General features: G+C 47.2%; 1 protein-coding gene across 6 annotated transcripts in view; it reads left to right on the forward strand.

The window, feature by feature from the left end:
* The window catches only part of rap1gap2a (RAP1 GTPase activating protein 2a), a 99,663-nt gene that overhangs the window by 21,601 nt on the left and 58,580 nt on the right, over window positions 1–19,482 (forward strand). The gene's annotated exons all lie outside the window — the stretch shown is intronic.

The following is a 19,482-nucleotide window of genomic DNA, read 5'->3' on the forward strand; positions in this document are numbered from 1 at the left end:
CCTCTCTCTCTCTCTCTGTCTCTCTCCCTCTCTCCCTCTCTCCCTGTCTGGCTGTCTGTCTCCCTGTCTGTCTCCCTGTCTGTCTGTCTGTCTCTCTCCCTCTCTGTCGCTCTCCCTCTCTCCCTCTCTCCCTCTCTCTCTCCCTCTGTCTATCTGTCTGTCTGTCTGTCTGTCTGTCTGTCTGTCTGTCTGTCTGTCTGTCTGTCTGTCTGTCTGTCTCCCTCTCTGTCTCTCTCCCTGTTTGTCTGTCTGTCTCCCTGTCTGTCTCCCTGTCTGTCTGTCTGTCTGTCTCCCTGTCTGTCTCCCTGTCTGTCTGTCTGTCTGTCTGTCTGTCTCTCTCCCTCTCTGTCTCTCTCCCTCTCTGTCACTCTCCCTCTCTCCCTCTCTCCCTCTCTCCCTCTCTGTCTGTCTGTCTGTCTGTCTGTCTGTCTGTCTGTCTGTCTGTCTCTCTCCCTCTCTGTCTCTCTCCCTGTTTGTCTCCCTGTCTCCCTGTCTGTCTGTCTGTCTCCCTGTCTGTCTGTCTGTCTGTCTCTCTCCCTCTCTGTCTCTCTCCCTGTTTGTCTGTCTGTCTCCCTGCCTGTCTGTCTGTCCCTCCGTCCGTCCGTCCGTCTCTCTCTCTCTCTCTCTCTCTCTCTCTCTGTCTGTGATTGACTGTGCACCGTGCAGATGTTGATCCTATAGGGAGATGTGATGTGCTGTATGTCCACCGGGGCTGCAGCTGCTGCTATTATCTCTGTAATCCTACAGGAGGCAATTAGGAGCTGTGCAGCAAGGCTAATTCCACATTATCCCCCACTGAACCCCCCTGAGACAGTACTCACACACACACATTTATATACGCATGCACGCGCACACAGACACTCACACACACACACATACACACACACACAGGAGTGCACATGTGCCTCTGCATGTGAGCTGGTTTTCTTGGAGCAGCGGTAACATGTCTGGCTCCGGCCCTTTTGGATGCCTGGTTCATACTTCACCACGGGACCTTCACTTCATTACCCATATTATTATCTGAGAGAAGTCGTTTTTTTTTGGCTAATTAATCCATTTGCAACAGGTATAAATGTTGACCATCTTCAAGGCTCGGAGACAGACTCTAAAAGAAATGACTCACACAATGCAGCTGACACCGTGCTCCTCCAACCGCCAACAACACAGCAAACGTGTCAACAACGGGGGCTATTATCCATCTGAGAGGAAATCGTGTTTGTTTCATCGTTTTTTTTGTTGCCCAGGTGGAAATGTTAACTGTCTGCAAGGATCAGCGGAAGCTATTTTTGGAGCGTGGCATTTACTCCCTGCTGGGTTTTTTTTTTGGGGGTGGGGGCCTTAATTTGGAGGAGGGCTGGGTAAGCGAGCAAATGTCCACCTGTGCTTGTTCGGTCTCCTCTCTCGCAAGGGAGGTTTTTGTATTGTGTTGTCCCTGACATGACCTCTTTTGTCCTACAGTGCACACCATAGTGTGCCCATTTAACATTATCAAGTCATGTTTGGGTGGTGGGAAGATTCTACAGGCTCATTCTCCTTCCTGTAAATGACTTTTGGTTCTGTTGTTCTTCATAACGTGAACTCAACTCAGCATCTTATTTAAAGGAAAGTTATTACGAGGCATGTGTCGGCTGAGCGTGAAATCGGTTGAGAACTGATTCCGAGAGTTTATGGGTTTCGTGAAGGAGGTGATAGCACCACACCCGTCCCCCCTTTAACCTCAAGACGGACTTTCCTTTCACACCTTCACCTTCCTCACTCCTCCACCCCGCCTCCCAAGACTCAGAACACACTGAACACGAGGCCTTTCTGCTCAGAGACAGCTACTGTTACAGCTCACACTGCAGAAACGGACGGTGTATGATGACATTGGCCCCCCATCTGCGTGCTAGACTGTTCTGATGTCAAATGCAAGACTGTTGTATATTGAGGGCTAAGTCCTACTTTGAGATCAGTGTCACTGATGTACAGTAATGCATTGACGTAAATAGAAGGTTTGTACATTAGATAAGGTTATATCCAGTGGTGAAAAGTACTTTAGTCCTATTTAAGTCGTTTTATTTTGGGATCTGCACATTACAATTGATATTTTTTGACTACTTTTACTTAATTCCTTAAGAAAATATTGTACTTTTTACTCCGTACATCCAAAAGTACTCGTTACTTTTTGAGTGCTTAGCAGGACAGGAAAATGGTCCGATTCGTGCACATATCAAGGTAACTGATCATCGCTACTCCCTCTGATCTGGTGGACTCACTAAACACACACACTTTGTTTGTAAATGATGTCTGAATGTAGTGTGCCCCTGGCTATCCGTAAATGTAAATAAAAAATAAAAAAATGGTACCGTCTGGTTTGCTTAAGATAAGGAATTTGAAATGATTCATAGTATATTATAGTAATCACATATACTTTTGACACTTAAGTATATTTTAAACCAAATACTTTTAGACTTTTACTCAAGTAGTATTTTACTGCATGACTTACTTCATTTTCTATTGATGTATCTTTACTTTTACTCAAGTGTGACAAATGGGTACTTTTTCCGCCACTGGTAATATCTAAAGTTAGGCTACTGCTCTGTCTACAGTTGTTTTCCCCCTATCTGCTGTTCCCCTCGGCTTCCTTCAAGAGGGTGGTATTATACAAGCCTTAACCAGTCCAATGCTCTTTTAATTGAACTGAACAGATGTATTCACTTGAGTTCTCTGTTAACCAAGCTCACCCTGTGAATCACATTTGCCTTTGAGGCCTCTTTTCATTTAGTGACCTGCAGTGTTCGTCTGTCGCTGCCGTCAACGTGTCTTATATGTTTTGCCCACTGGAGAGAACCAGAGGAGTGAGTCAATGTATTTCCAGTCTTGTATTGAGTGGAAACAACACGTCCCCATGTTATTTCTCCTCGCTCCACTAGAGGGAGGTGTGTCCTTGGTTCTCCTCAACTCAACTCAAATCAAAGTTTACTTGTCACGTGTGCCGAATACAACAGGTGTATTCAACAGTAGACCTTACAGTGAAATGCTTACTTACAGGCTCTAACCAATAGTGCGAAAAAAAGGTGTGTGTTTTTGTGTGGTTCTGTGTGTGTGTGTGTGTGTATGTGTGTGTGTGTGTGTGTCTGTGTGTGTGTGTCTGTGTCTGTGTCTGTGTGTGTGTGTGTGTGTGTGTGTGTGTGTGTGTGTGTGTGTGTGTGTGTGTGTGTGTGTGTGTGTGTGTGTGTGTGTGTGTGTGTGTGTGTGTGAGTAAAGAAATAAACAACAGTAAAAATACATTTGAAAATAACAATAGCAAGGCTATATACAGACACCGGTTAGTCAGGCTTATTGAGGTAGTATGTACATGTAGATATGGTTAAAGTGACTATGGATATATGATGAACAGAGAGTAGCAGTAGCGTAAAAAGAGGGGTTTGCGGGTGGTGGGACACAATGCAGATAGCCCGGGAGCACTGGTTGGTCGGGCCAATTGAGGTAGTATGTACATGAATGTATAGTTAAAGTGACTATGCATATATGATAAACAGAGAGTAACAGCAGTGTAAACTCCTGGGCATTAAAGGCGCTGTACGGTCAATCCGACGTCTGCATTGGTCGTGCAGCATTTACGGTGATATGGCGTCTGTAGAAGTCAGGGCATTCATCCTTCTTGTGCTTCGCCGAGCTGCGCAGTGCTGCTGTGAAGGCAGTTGTCAAGGAAGTGAGTTTGTGTTTTTGCAGGACCTCCCGCCCTCACCTTCCGTCAACCAATCATGTCAACGCGGAGCTATACGGAGACCTCCGCATTGTACCAAAATATGAGAGGCACACGGAGATGCGGTACCGAGCTCCATTTGGAATCCGGAGGCTCCACAGTTGCGTCACACCATCCATACGGTGCCTCCGACCACATTTTCGGATCAAGTATAAATTGTCTCTCAGGCCTATACCTGTTATACCAGGCAGCAGTGTTGGTTGGTGCTGATTGGTTGTGGAACAGGAACTGCTGGATCGCACTTGACGGCGCATGTAACGCTTATCACTTCCAAATATCTGAGATTCATCCAAGAGGTTAAGAAATGTTGTCCTCAACCACAGACTTGAACAAAGACATGTTCTATTGGGTCAAAAGTTCTGTTTGTTTCTGTGAAGTTTAAAATGCGCGATACACAGTGAAGGTGACTGAAAAATGGTGCACCATCCTCGATCTTCTCATTGCTCCGTGGGGAAGCTCCCTCCTCTTGGTGATCATCTCCGATTGCTCTGACTGACTGCGTTTTGAAACGTAATAATATCTCCGGAGCAACACGTGTCTTAAACCAAGGAGCCTGGGGGGATGGCTGAGCCTGTTGCCACGGTAACAGGACAGACTAAACCCTTATCGTCACGTGTTCATCACCCGAGGGATCTTCCGCTGGCCCCATAACCACGGAGATCGGATCTGGGGTCCATGGCGACCGCGGAGCGTTCTAATCTGTGTTCCGGAGTGCATTGGTTACCATGGGGAGAGGTTGCTGAAGGGTCATGGAGGCAACGGCACGTTGTGCTACAGGGCGTTTAGGATGTGGTCGCATAATCTGTTTGACGATGAAAGCTATTGACCCCTTGGAGGTAACGACTGGATATCCTATTAACCGTGTCTGTCTGTGTATGCCATCCGTTCACTCAATGACGTGACGGATTGGTCTGGTGCTGGAGCTGAAGAGAGAGGAGTGGCTAGGCTGCATGTGTATTACAGGGTCTGTTGTAAGGCACAGTGCTTGTATTTGCTGGATCTTCTAGGTAGAGAGCTGCAGTCTCGGATGACACTGAATATCTCCCTGAAGGTTAGGCTCACTGCCTGGTGGTAGAATTACAACAATGCAACAGTACACACTCACTCCGGCACACACACACACACACACACACACACACACACACACACACACACACACACACACACACACACACACACACACACACACACACACACACACACACACACACACACACACCAGATCACCTGTTTTATGGTAAACTCTGTCTCCTCGGCCTAAAACCTTCAGTGGGCCAGCTGCCTCTTTTAAATAAATATTTACTCCTTCACTTTCCCACTTGCTGGGCGCTGAAGCTCTGATAAGGGCACCAGCTGCCCCTTTGGTTTTAATGTAGCTTTTAAAAGGGCCCATAAAGTGGCCCTTGGCCTATAGAGAGCCAGCCACTGTGTCCAACGGCTGAGTGGACAGGGTAAATGCACACATGCATGGGCTAAATGGTCAATGAACCCCTCCCCCTACTTTTATACACACACACACACACACACACACACACACACACACACACACACACAGGTGGGGTGGTTGGGAGAGAGAGAGGGAGAGATGAGATGTGGCGAGATGTGCTTTTCATTTCTCCTATCCCCCTCGCTTTTATGTGTCCTCTTCATTGTGGAGGGTCTTGAGCCGGTCGGCGTAGCAGACAAGCACAACAAAACGCTTCGTACAGTACAATTGGCACACATGTATTTGACAATGTGTTATTATTGAAAAGTTCTGTGTCATAGCTTTGTAACGATTGTCAGAAATCAAGGAATAGTTATTCCAAATGGCTAAATAAACTATGTTCTTTTATTAGTTGAAACCATGTAAATATGTACTGTGGGCCTAGGTATTTTGTTATCCTGTTATATTCAAGCTCATGGAAAACAGAAATCAGACCCTTCATTTTAGATGCCGCGCTTGATTTTGATACTGAGCAGTGTATCTGTTGTCCATACACTGTATCCTCCTCAGTGTTATTATGTGTCTCTTTCCTTTCAACAAAGTCAGCCACTGTTGCTGTTGGAAACGAGCGTCGAGGAAGCAGGGAGCTGTGTGGTAACAAATGCACGTCCGAGCAGCATGTTAAGCCTCTCCTTCAGCCTCAACCAGAGAGAAAAGAGAGAAGAGCTCCCTACACTGACAGATAGTGAGGCCACGATAAAGAGACAAAGTTACTTCACAGTGGATGAATGTCCAGACAGAAAGAGAAAATAAAGTCTTCCTTTCTCTCAGATTTCTCCATTTTCTTTGGCGGTTGCCCTTTCTTCTGCTTCCCTTGAGACTGGCTTTAGCGTCAAAACCGAGTGAAAAGGACTGGAAAGAGAGATGTAGACACAGGGGAGGAGATGTGGTGATGGAGTACCTTTTAGAGAAAAGGACAGACAGGGGAAAAGAAGATAGATTGTGAGAGGGAGAGAAAGAAGAAAAAGGGAATGATGAGAGAGAGAGAGAGCGCGAGCCTTCGGCTGGGGTGGGCTGGATTCTGCTTGGATGGTATCGGCTGGGGTGGGCTGGACTCTGCTTGGCTGGTACCGGCTGGGGTGGGCTGGACTCTGCTTGGCTGGTACCGGCTGGGGTGGGCTGGACTCTGCTTGGCTGGTACTGGCTGGGGTGGGCTGGACTCTGCTTGGCTGGTACCGGCTGGGGTGGGCTGGACTCTGCTTGGGTGGTATCGGCTGGGGTGGGCTGGACTCTGCTTGGCTGGACTTTGCTTGGCTGGTATCGGCTGTGGTGGGCTGGACTCTGCTTGGCTGGACTCTGCTTGGCTGGTATCGGCTGTGGTGGGCTGGACTCTGCTTGGCTGGTATCGGCTGGGGTGGGCTGGACTCTGCTTGGCTGGACTCTGCTTGACTCGTACCGGCTGGGGTGGGCTGAACTGGGCTCATACAGCTGTGACACTGAAACACATAGAGAGCTGAGTCAAGTTTGTAGGCCTCCTTGCTCGCACACACTTTTTCAGTTCTGCCCACATATTTTCTATATGATTGAGGTCAGGGCTTTGTGACGGACACTCCAATACCTTGACTTTGTTGTCCTTAAGCCATTTTGCCACAACTTTGGAAGTATGCTTTGGGTCATTGTCCATTTGGAAGACCCATTTGCGACCAAGCTTTAACTTCCTCACTGATGTCTTGAGATGCTGCTTCAATATATCCACATAATTTCCCTTCCTCATGATGCCATCTATTTTGTGAAGTGCACCAGTCCCTCCTGCAGCAAAGCACCCCCACAACATGATGCTGCCACCCCCGTGCTTCACGGTTGGGATGGTGTTCTTCGGCTTGCAAGCCTTCCCCTTTTTCCCCCAAACATAATGATGGTCATTATGGCCAAACAGTTCTATTTTTGTTTCATCAGACCAGAGGACATTTCTCCAAAAACTACGATCTTTGTCCCCATGTGCAGGTGCAAACCGTAGTCTGGCTTTTTTATGGCGGTTTTGGAGCAGTGGCTTCTTCCTTGCTGAGCGGCCTTTCAGGTTATGTCGATATAGGACTCGTTTTACTGTGGATATAGATACTTTTGTACCCATTTCCTCCAGCATCTTCACAAGGTCCTTTGCTGTTGTTCTGGGATTGATTTGCTCTTTTCACACCAAAGTACGTTCATCTCTAGGAGACAAAACGCGTCTCCTTCCTGAGCAGTATGACGGCTGCATGGTCCCATGGTGTTTATACTTGCATACTATTGTTTGTACAGATGAACGTGGTACCTTCAGGCGTTTGGACATTGCTACCAAGGAGGAACCAGACTTGTGTAGGTCTATCATTTTTTTTCTGAGATCTGGGCTGATGTCTTTTGATTTTCCCATGATGTCAAGCAACGAGGCACTGAGTTTGAAGGTAGGCCTTGAAATACACCCACAGGTTCAGAAGCTTCTAAAGCCATGACATTATTTTCTGGAATATTCCAAGCTGTTTAAAGTCACAGTCAACTTAGTGTATGTAAACTACTGACCCACTGGAATTGTGATACAGTGAATTATAAGTGAAATAATCTGTCTGTAAACAATTGTTGGAAAAAATTACTTGTGTCATGCACAATACATTTGTGGAGTGGTTGAAAAACGAGTTTTAATGACTCCAACCTAAGTGTATGTTAACTTCTGACTTCAACTGTATCTGTGTATGTCTGGTTATGTGTAGATATCATGTTGAATGTTCTTTATTGTCAGTGTGTATCATGTTATAAGACTGTCTTTTAGAACTGAATACATAGTACAGTATGTGCATGTAAGGCAAACAATTACACACACACACACACACACACACAGCAATATCTTTCTCTCAATACCTTTATCTCTCTCTCACACACACACTCCCGCAGGATCACACACCGACTCCCACAGAGATGGGACACACAGCTCTGTGTTTCTTATCTGCAGTCAGAAATGACTTGCCAGAAATCTATTAAAACGGCAATTGGTGCCCGTTCCATTTTGTGCGTCAGAGACGGCAGAGAAAGTCTGCTTAGCTAAGCTCCAAACAAATCTCTCTCAAAGGAGGAATAATTTCCCCCCCATATTAATATCCACACCTGGGGATGTTGTCACTAGTGTTTTTATTGTATTGTAACTGTGGATGTTCAGATTTGTTGACACAGCTATGGAGGGAATACTACTGGATGACTTGTGTATTCTGTTGCATGGAACTTTTCAGTAGGGTTTCAATAGCTTTGTAGGCTCATGGCAGTGGGATCGCGGTATGTGAAATCAAATGGTCATGTTTCATCCCCTCATCTGTACCTCTCTCTCTCTCTCTCTCTCTCTCTTCTTCTCTTTCTCTGTCCCCCCCCCTCTCTGTTTTCTCTCTCCTCCTCCTTCTCTCCTCCCATCCTGGTGGCTGGCTCCCAGGACCAGGGTGGGCGAGGGGTTAACCCCGCTGTCAGCTCTGGCTCTGTCATCCCTCTCAGCAAATAGAATGAGAACCAGGAAATTGATTTATGACACAAATGAAATAAATTACATTTTTGCCCAGACAACGAAGAAAGAGAAGGGGAGACGGACTGACTGGGCTCAATGTCGCAGAACAAAACAAGTCTTGAGCTGTTCAATTCAGATATAGAGGGATAGAAGAAGGGAGGGGGAAGGTGTGTGTATGTGTGTACGTCACAGGAGCCTGCTGAGGGGAGGACGGCTCATAATAATGGCCGGAACAGAGAAAATTGAATGGCATCAAACACATAGAAACCATGCGTGTGATGCATTTGATACCATTCCACCTATTCCGCTACAGCCGTTACCACGAGCCCATCCTCCCCAATTAAGGTGCCACCAGCCTCCTGTGATGTACGTATATGTGTGTGTGTGTGTATGTGTGTGTGTGTGTGTGTGTGTGTGTGTGTGTGTGTGTGTGTGTGTGTGTGTGTGTGTGTGTGTGTGCGTGTGCGTGTGCGTGCGTGCGTGCGTGTGTGTGGAGGGTATGAATACAGTAGAACCTGACTCTTCTTCCCGTAGAGGATTGAGAGAAACAATTACGTTCCACAGCCCCAGAGCTGCGTAGCAGCAAGGCGAGCACTAGCGATGAGCTAAATACATTCTGATTACATGACACTGCAATCACTGCCCATAATAGAAAGGGTATTTGTTATTCCTCACACATTTCTATTACTGTCATCCGTTTTAGCTCAGTTGGTAGAGCGTGGCGCTTGTAACACCAGAGTAGTGGGTTCGATTCCCTGGACCACCCCATATGTAAAATATAAGCACGCGTGACTGTAAGTCCCTTTGGATGAACGCGTCCGCTAAATGACATATCTTGTTTTCTTTCTACAGCTCTTCGTTTGACACGCGTTAGAGACCTGGTCTCGGTTTCATCTTGCTTCATCTCTCCCTCCGTTTTAACATATGGCCCCGGAGAGCGGCAGCAGTTCCAGACGACTGTGTGATCTCGCTCTCCGTAGCCAATGTGAGTAGGACCTTTAAGCAGGTCAGCATTCACAAGGCCGCGGGGCCAGGCGGATTACCAGGGCGTGTACTCGGAGCGTGCGCTGACCAGCTGACGGGTGTCTTCACTGACATTTTCAACCTCTCCCTGACCCAGTCTGTAATATCTACTATGTCTCAAGCAGACCACCATAGTCCCTGTGCTTAAGAACGCCAAGGTAACCTGTCTAAATGCACTCACATCTGTAGCATGAAATGCTGGACGTGACTCACATCGACAACATTATCCCAGATACCCTGGACCCAGGTACCGCCCCAACAGATACACAGATGACGCAATCTCTATTGCACTCCACACTACCCTCTCCCACCTGCACAAGTGGAACACCTATGTGAGAACGCTGTTCATTGACTACAGCTCAGCATTCAACACCATAATACCCTCCAAGCTCATCACTGGGTCTGAACAACTCCCTTTGCGACTGGATCCTGGACTTCCTGACGGGCTGCCCCAGGTGTTGAGGGTAGGCAACAACACATCCGCCACATTGATCCTCAACATGGGGGCCCTTCAGGGGTGCGTGCTTTGTCCTCTCCTGTACTCCCTGTTTACCCACAACTGCGTGGCCGCGCATGACTCCAACACCATCATTAAGTTTTCCGAAGACACAACGGTGGTAGGCCTCTTCCCCCTCAGAAGACTGAAAAGATTTGGCATGGGCCCCTCAGATCCTCAAAAAGTTCTACAGCTGCACCATTGAGAGCATCTTGACTGGCTACATCACCGCTTGGTGTGGCACTGCTTGGCATCCGACCCCAAGGCGCTACCTGGGGCAGTGCGTATGACCCAGTACATCACTGGGGCCCAACTCCCTGCCATCCAAGACCTCTATACCAGGCGGTGTCAGAGGAAGGACCTAAAAATTGTCAAAGACTCCAGCCAATCAAGTCACAGACTGTTCTCTCTGCTACCCCACGGCAAGCCGTACCGATGCACCAAGACTGGAATCAACAGGACCCTGAACAGATTCTAATCCCAAGCCATAAGAATACTATGTATTGTAGTTAACGGAATAGCTACCCGGACTATCTGCATTGACACTCTTTGCACAAAAGCTTTTGACTCATCACATACTGTACGCTGCTGCTACTATTTATTATCTATCCTGTTGCCTAGTCACTTTATCCCTATCTATATGTACATAGCTACCTCAATTGCCTCGTACCCCTGCACATCGACTTGGTACCGGTACCCCGTGTATATAGCCAATTTACTCATTATTTATTTATTATATTTGCATCGTTGGGAAGGGCCCGTAAGTAAGCATTTCACCTGTTGTTTACGAAGCATGTGACAAATACAATTTCATTTGATTGGATTATTTGTTTGCATAGGTTAATCAACAGGTGCCTTAGAAAGTTGTCTGGGAATAAGGCGTCATTTGTGCGTCATTTGAGAAGTGGGTGTCACCAGAGGTTTCCGTCACATTGCCTGGCTACAGAGGGCACAGATTGACCCGTGATGGATGGGGTGTCAGACAGGCAGTGCTGTGAGCACCGGGCAGCAGAGGAGGGGTCCTAATGGTCGTCTGGGCTGAGGTGAGGAGAGGCGATTAGGTGAGGCATTGTGGAAGAGTGATGAAGTGCTGCCAGCCAGCCAGCCAGCCGATGGCCCTTTGGAGATTCAGAGCAGAACTGAGAGAGAGAGACATCGGAGTGAGGGGAAAGTGAAATGGAGAGAGAGAGAGAGAAAGAGCGAGAGAGAACAGAGAGAGCGAGAGGAAGAGGAGAGAACACACAGTCCTCAGAGGCTCCTCACGGCCACCCGACAGCTTTATGGCTACTTCCTCTTTTGTTTATTGCTCTTGTATCCCTTGGCTTCAGCCCAGTAGGAAGCTGTGTGTTTGTTTGTGTGTGTCTGGGGGTGTGCGCACGCACATACCTGCCTGCATGCATGCTTGTATCTGCATTCATGTACTGTATGTTGGTGTGTGTTAGTGCGTTTGTGTGGCTTCTGTGCATGGCATTTTAGCTGTAGAAAGTACCCTGAGGGTGTCCCCTAGCTTAGCAGAGCCAGTGTTACTCACAGCAGGCACTGGAGCTGTTCAGAGCCTCAGGTGACATTGGGGCAAGAACACAGTCCTCCCATCTAGTAAATCACCTTCAAATAATTACAACACTCTGAGTTTGTGTCCCTCAAAGACACTGGAAATGCATTGGGTGATGGGGAAAGGACCTGCCTAAGTCACCTTACCCTTCTCTGGGACTGAAACGGACTCTGTTGGCCCTTGTTCCCCCAATGGAAAGTTCCAGAGCTGCTACATCTATTGCTTATTTGTCACGCCTAAACTTTCTCCTCTGCTCCCTCTCTCCTCCTTTGCCATCTGTCGCTTCTTGACAAACACATGGTGTCTTGTTTGGCGGACTCAGCAGCCCCTCGCACTCTGGGCCTCATCCCTATCTCTATGAGGAATGATGGCGGGAGGCAGAGGGAGGGAGAAGGGGACAGGGAGAAATAAACAGAAAAGGATGCAGAGTGAGAGAGGGGTAGAGATGGAACGATAGAGGATGAGACACCGAGAGAAAGAGATGGGGAGGGAGAGATGGAACGATAGAGGCAGAGCGAGAGAGAGAAGGAGAGATGGGAAAAGAGATGGAGAGTCACATGGATCGGGCGGGGGGGGGGGGGGGGTGAATTCATTGTAATGACACATGGTCACAGGGCAGGGCTACAGTATGTCCTACCACAATGTGTCCCACTCACTAGAGCGGAATTAATGAACAGCTCAGCCTGAGGGCAAAATCTTTAGGAATTTGATTGTAGAGACTCTATATCTCTTGATTCACTCTATTTTATAATGTGTGTTTCAATTAACAATTTATGTTCCATTTGACCATCTGAGCACTGGCTTTTCCTTCACTCTACGGTCCAACTCATCCCAAATTGGGTTGAGGTCGGGTGATTGTGGAGGCCTGGTCATCTGATGCAGCACTCTAAGACTCTCCTTCTTGGTCAAATCACCCTTACACGCCTGGAGCTGTGTTGGGTCATTGTCCTGTTGAAAAACAACAAAATATAAGTCCTACTAAGAAAAAAACAGATGGGATGGCCTATCGCTGCAGAATGTTATGGTAGACATGCTGGTTAAGTGTGCCTTAAATTCTAAATAAATCACAGACAGTGTCACAAGGCAAAGCACCCGCACACCATCACACCTCCTCCTCCTTGCTTCACAGTGGGAACCACACATGTAGAGATCATCCGCTCACCTACTCCGCGTCTCACAAAGACACGGTGGTTGGAACCAAAAATCTCAAATTTAGACACATCCGACCAAAGCACAGATTTCCACCAGTCTAATGTCCATTGCTTGTGTTTCTTGGCCCAAGCAAGTCTCTTCTTCTTGATGTCCTTTAATTGTGTTTTCTTTGCAGCAATTCGACCATGAATGCCTGATTCACACAGTCTCCTCTGAACAGTTGATGTTGAGATGTATCTGTTACTTGAACTCTGTGAAGCATTTATTTGGGCTGCAATTTCTGAGTCTTGTAACTCTAATGAACTTATCCTCTGCAGCAGAGGTAACTCTGGGTCTTCCTTTCTTGTGGCGGTCCTCATGAGAGCCAGTTTCATCATAGTGCTTGATGTTGTTTTGTGACTGCACTTGAAGAAACTTCCAAAGTTCTTGAAATGTTCAATATTGACTGACCTTCATGTCATAAAGTAATGATGGACTGTCATTTCTCTTTGCTTAATTGAGCTGTTCTTGCCATAATATGGACTTGGTATTTTACCAAATAGGTCTATCTTCTGTATTACCCCCCCTACCTTGTCACAACACAACTGATTGGCTCAAATGCATTAAGAAGGAAAGAATGCCAAGAGCGTGCAAAGATGTCAAGGCAAAGGGTGGCTACATTAAAGATGATGATTCAATATGTGTTATTTCATAGTTTTGATGTCTTCACTATTAAAGAAAAATCCTGGAATGAGTAGGTGTGTCCAAACCTTTGACTGGCACTTTACATGAAGCAGACACACACACACACACACACACACACACACACACACACACACACACACACACACACACACACACACACACACACACACACACACACACACACACACACACACACACACATACACACACACACTTACATTCACGCACCCCCAGACACCCAAGTGTGATGATGATGACATGCTTGCACACCTATCCACAAGTGTGTTAGCCCCAGGGAGGGTTTAAGTGCTGTCGTTGTCCACTTGCCTCTTGAAAACAGGCTACTTCATCAGACAGACTGTCAAGAGAAAATGTGGAGAAAACAGTTGCTGAAACAAACACATGCTGTATGATGTTCTTACATCCTTGTGTGTTCTTACAAGTTATGTCATGGATAAATGTCATTCCATGTATATTAATCTGTGTCTAGCCTGTATCTCTGGATTCTAAGTGCTTGTGAGTCACTATAGCACATGTCTCTCTCTCTACAATTCGTTTTGCTTCTCTTAGCTTATCATACACGATTGATTTGGTATTTTTTCAGGAACGCAAAGGCTAGCATTGATGTTGTGCTCAATGACGTTGAGGCTGGAACGCCCTTTTGACCAGTCAGATTACGTGGTCGGGACTCCACTGTAACCGTTTCATAATACACTATATTATGCCAGGTTGTGATATGTTGCTGATGATTATTTACAGTATGTTATTTATCATGCTGTATGATGAATATATGTAAGTGTTCTGTCAACACTAGATAGAATGTCACAGCCATACAACTGCTATCACATATTAGGAGAGGCGCGGGCAGGGTGGGACACTAGGCTAGGGCTAACTTCTCAATAAGCTAGCTAGCCACGAGAAGCTAGCTGCATCTCAATGAGCTAGCTGACCACATCTCAATGAGCTAGCTAGCCACATCTCAATGAGCTAGCTGGCCACATCTCAATGAGCTAGCTGGCCACATCCCAATAAGCTAGCTGGCCACATCTCACTGAGCTAGCTGGCCACATCTCAATGAGCTAGCTAGCCACATCTCAATGAGCTAGCTGGCCACATCTCAATGAGCTAGCTGGCCACATCTCAATGAGCTAGCTAGCCACATCTCAATGAGCTAGCTGGCCACATCTCAATGAGCTAGCTAGCCACATCTCAATGAGCTAGCTGGCCACATCTCAATGAGCTAGCTGGCCACATCCCAATAAGCTAGCTGGCCACATCTCACTGAGCTAGCTGGCCACATCTCAATGAGCTAGCTAGCCACATCTCAATGAGCTAGCTAGCCACATCTCAATGAGCTAGCTGGCCACATCTCAATGAGCTAGCTGGCCACATCTCAAGGAGCTAGCTAGCCACATCTCAATGAGCTAGCTAGCCACATCTCAATGAGCTAGCTGGCCACATCTCAATGAGCTAGCTAGCCACATCTCAATGAGCTAGCTGGCCACATCTCAATGAGCTAGCTAGCCACATTTCAATGAGCTAGCTGGCTTGCCACATCTCAATGAGCTAGCTGGCCACATGTCAATGAGCTGGCTAGCTGGCTAGCTGGGACCACAAGAGAGGACACTAACAACACGGACCTAGACAGTACACACAGACCCAGAGTCGCAGCAGATACTCCACAGAAGTTGAGAAATAATGGAGTGAGAGGGGGAGAGGGTATGTGTGTGTGTGTGTGTGTGTGTGTGCCTGTGTGTGTGTGTGTGTGTGAGAGTGTGTGTGTGTGTGTGCTTGCATGCATGCGTGTGTGTGTTTGCATGTATCAGCGTATGTGTGTTCACACGTGTGTGTTTCTGTGTGTGTGTCAGTGTGTGGGTGCGTATCATTAATGTTGCTAGTCTGTTACCGCATAGGTCTCATTAAAGCCTGTGTGTGTGCGTGCGTGTCAGTTTCTATGTTTGCGCACGTGTGCGTGAGACACACATGTTTCCTTAAGTGACTTTATGGCAGGAGTAATGTGTGTGGAGCTATAAAGATCCTGGCACTAGTGCTGATAGGGCAGGAGGGAAACAGAACTCCTTGAATGGGCCGGGCTCCAGAGCCACATGTTTGCCCTGTGCTATCCGCAACTATTTTGGGCCTGTGAGTTTAGTTTGGCACCGACCGTTGCTCATTAAATCCTACAGGCCCATGGCCGCAGTCACCTTGTCCGACAGGGTGTGTTTGTGTATGCGTATGCGTATGCGTGTGTGTGCGTGTGCGTGTGTGTATGTGTGTGTGTGTGCGTGTGTGCGTGTGCATGCATGCGTGCGCGTGTGTGTGTGTGTGTGTGCGTGTGCATGCGTGCGTGCGTGTGTGTGTGTGTGTGTGTGTGTGCGTGTGCGTGTGAGAGTGTGTCATCTTTTATCATTTGGTTTGCTCCTGTTCTTGAGAGGCTGTGGCTGTCTCGTGAGGAGTTGTCACACTAGAAGTGTGAGGTGAGGAGAGAGAGAGGGGAGCGAGGGAGCAGCGGGTAGAGGAGGGGAGAGGCCAGAGGGAAAGTGCCGAGTTAAGTGTGCAAGCAAAGCACTTGTTTGTAGTCTACAGAGATGGGTATTCCTCTGCACCAGCTGTGAAGGTCATCTCTCCCATATGCCAAGTTCCTGGTGTGGAATCCGTGGTGTGTGTACGTTGGTGTGTGTTTCTACGCTGGGTGGCAAGGATGATGACATGGCATAGGGATAGATATATTTAACATTTAACCTTTATTTAACTAGGCAAAAGTCAGTTAAGAACAAATTCTTATTTACAATGACGGCCTACCAAAGAGTGTCCATGATTGAGTCTCTGAATAAAGAGATTGAGATAAAACTGTCCCGTTTGAGTGTTTGTTGCAGCTCGTTCCAGTCGCTAGCTGCAGCGAACTGAAAGAGGAGCGACCCATGGATGTGTGTGCTTTGGGGACCTTTAACAGAATGTGACTGGCAGAACGGGTGTTGTATGTGGAGGATGAGGGCTGCAGTAGGTATGTCAGATAGGGGGGAGTGAGGCCTAAGAGGGTTTTATAGATAAGCATCAACCAGTGGGTCTTGCGACAGGTATACAGAGATGACCAGTTTACAGAGGATTATAGAGTGCGATGATGTGTCATTAAGGAGCATTGGTGGCAAACCAGATGGCCGAATGGAAAAGAACATCTAGCCGCTCGAGAGCACCCTTACCTGCCGATCTATAAATTACGTCTCCGTAGTCTAGCATGGGTAAGATGGTCATTATGAGACACAGTTGGTGGTAAGGTAAGCATTTCACTGTTAGTCCACACCTGCTATTTACGAAGCATGTGATGAATACAATATGATTTGATTTGATTTGGCTTTTGCATGACACTGTGATGTGGCGTAGTGAGGTGGTAGGATGGCTGGAGGGGCTTGTTGGCATTGCAGTCTCTTTTAAGCTCTGCTGTTTGTGTGTGAAGACGGAAAAGCGTGGCAGGGTGTCAGAGTGGTGTATTTTCATTAAATCCACACTGAGGGAGCTGTGTGTGTGTGTGTGTGTGTGTGTGTGTGTGTGTGTGTGTGTGTGTGTGTGTGTGTGTGTGTGTCTGTGTGTGTGTGTGTGTGTGTGTGTGTGTGTGTGTGTGTGTGAGTGCACCCTTGGGTAGAGTGCTTAGTTGCTTAGTATGTGCATGTATGCTTGTGTGTCAATCTCTGTGTGTGTATCAGACGGGAACGGTGGCTGTCACAACTGCTTTTTGTTGTTTGACAGCCTGGGATACAGGCGTCCCATTTCCCACCTGCTGACGTACAAGCACACAAGCCCCAAGTGATCCACCAGGTTGGAGGAGACGCATGAAATGATCTACCCAGTGGTGGGGGAGAGGTGGAGAGGACTCATGGTGGGACTAGGAGAGGAGGTGGGAATGGGAGGGCTGAGGTGTGTGAAGTGTGTGTGTTCATGTGTTTACAGAAGCCCCTGTGGAACTTGGTGGGAGGAGTGGGAGCTTGTTTGTCTCTCTCGCTGTCACCCCAGAGCCTCACTGACACACACACATCTGCACGCGGACACGCACATGCATGCACGCATGTGCACGCAGGCACACGCACGCACGCACACACACACACACAGACACAGACACACACACACACACACACACACACACACACACACACACACACACACACACACACACACACACACACACACACACACACACACACACACACACACACACACACACACACACACACACACACACACACACACAGGGGAGGCTTGGAGAATTCTCAGCTGAGATACAGATCTCTGATTAGCTCTACAGACAGATGAGTCTAACATATAATAAAGCATATGAAAGTCAATTAACATAAGTAGTTAATTGGGTATTATTGGGTACAATCTAAAAGAAGGACTTTACCTTGACATGACTCATGTACTATTATGACTATGTGCTACTCAACCACACATCTCAACAATCTTGTCATAATCACTCAAATGTGGTAATTAGCTAAATTGAGCAGGAACAACCAAAAATGTACCTCATCTCGTAAGTCTCACTGGGGTTGCCACTGATTTCCAAGGGAGATTGTCGTGGCAGGGCAAATACCAGAGCTATTATAAATCAATTATTCATTAATAATATGTATATGCCATTTAGCAGACACTTTTATCCAAAGTGACTTACAGTCATGCGCTCATACATTTTTCATAGAGGTGGGTCTGGGAATCGAACCCACTACCCTGGTGTTGCAAATTCCATGCTCTAACAACTGAGCTACAGAGGAGCACTCGTATTTCCAAAAATATATATATGCAATTGTAGGCATGTGAAAGTTGTTATATTCATCAACAATACAGGATATCATCACTTGTTATCAGAGGTATTCCGCACATAGTAACAAACATCCTTTCCCACTAACAGAATACATACCAACGGACAGGAATTATCATACCATAACCTCCCCACACTATTATCCATCTACTGCATTATGTCATATGGGCTCTCACGCTCTGTTATCTACATACATGTTTCTATGGACCCTCCAGTGTTGAGTCTGTGAAGACACCTGCAGCTTTTGTCCATCTAGGAGGGTCTTTGAGAGTGCACTGCTGTGCCGTAGTGCACAGGAGAGACGGCAGACAATAGGAGGAGAGGGAGAGAGAGGGGAGGAGAGGGGGGGGGGGTGAGAAACACCACCATTCATGTAAGTCCTTGAGCTGTCAAACAGAGAGGAGATGAAAGGCAAACAGGTGGCCAAAGGAGGAGAGGGAAGGACAGACAGAGATGCAGGGAGAACAGAAAAATAACGTGTTGCTGGCTGCGGTGGGTTCCGGGTAAGAATGATGGTGACTCGTGTTTGCCAAGCTTTGGGGCGGAGCTAAAGCATCAGCTGGTCTCAGACAGAGATGGAGGGAGGAGAGGGGAAGAGGGATGGAGGGAGGGAGAGAAAGAGAGATGGAGGGAAGAGAGAGGAAGAGAGATGGAGGGAGGGAGAGGAAGAGAGATGGAGGGAGGGAGAGAAATTGAGGGAGGGAGAGAGGGAGGGATGCATGGACGGAGAGAGAGAGAAAGGAGGAAAGAGAGAGCGATAGAGTGAGAGAGTGAGGTGGAGGGCGAGGGAAATTGAGGGAGATGAGGAGAGAGAAATGGAGAGAGAGAGAGAGAGAAATGGAGAGAGACAGAGATCGAGGGAGAGATGGAGAGAGAATGTTTGTTCTGTGCTGTTTAAATTGAGATTTCACAAAGAGAGAGAGAGTGTCAAAAAACACAGAGGCGAAATGGAACAAGGTCACAGGGGAGATTAGATAGGAAACATGGACTGCAAAATTAGGAGCCATACGTTACAATGCGGTATGACAAACAGCACAAACAGCAGTAATCTCAAATCACACACAGCAATTATGT

This window comes from Oncorhynchus mykiss, chromosome 27 (genome assembly GCF_057628025.1).
Source record: "Oncorhynchus mykiss isolate SJ-2025 chromosome 27, ASM5762802v1, whole genome shotgun sequence".
NCBI classification, from domain to species: Eukaryota; Metazoa; Chordata; class Actinopteri; order Salmoniformes; family Salmonidae; genus Oncorhynchus; species Oncorhynchus mykiss.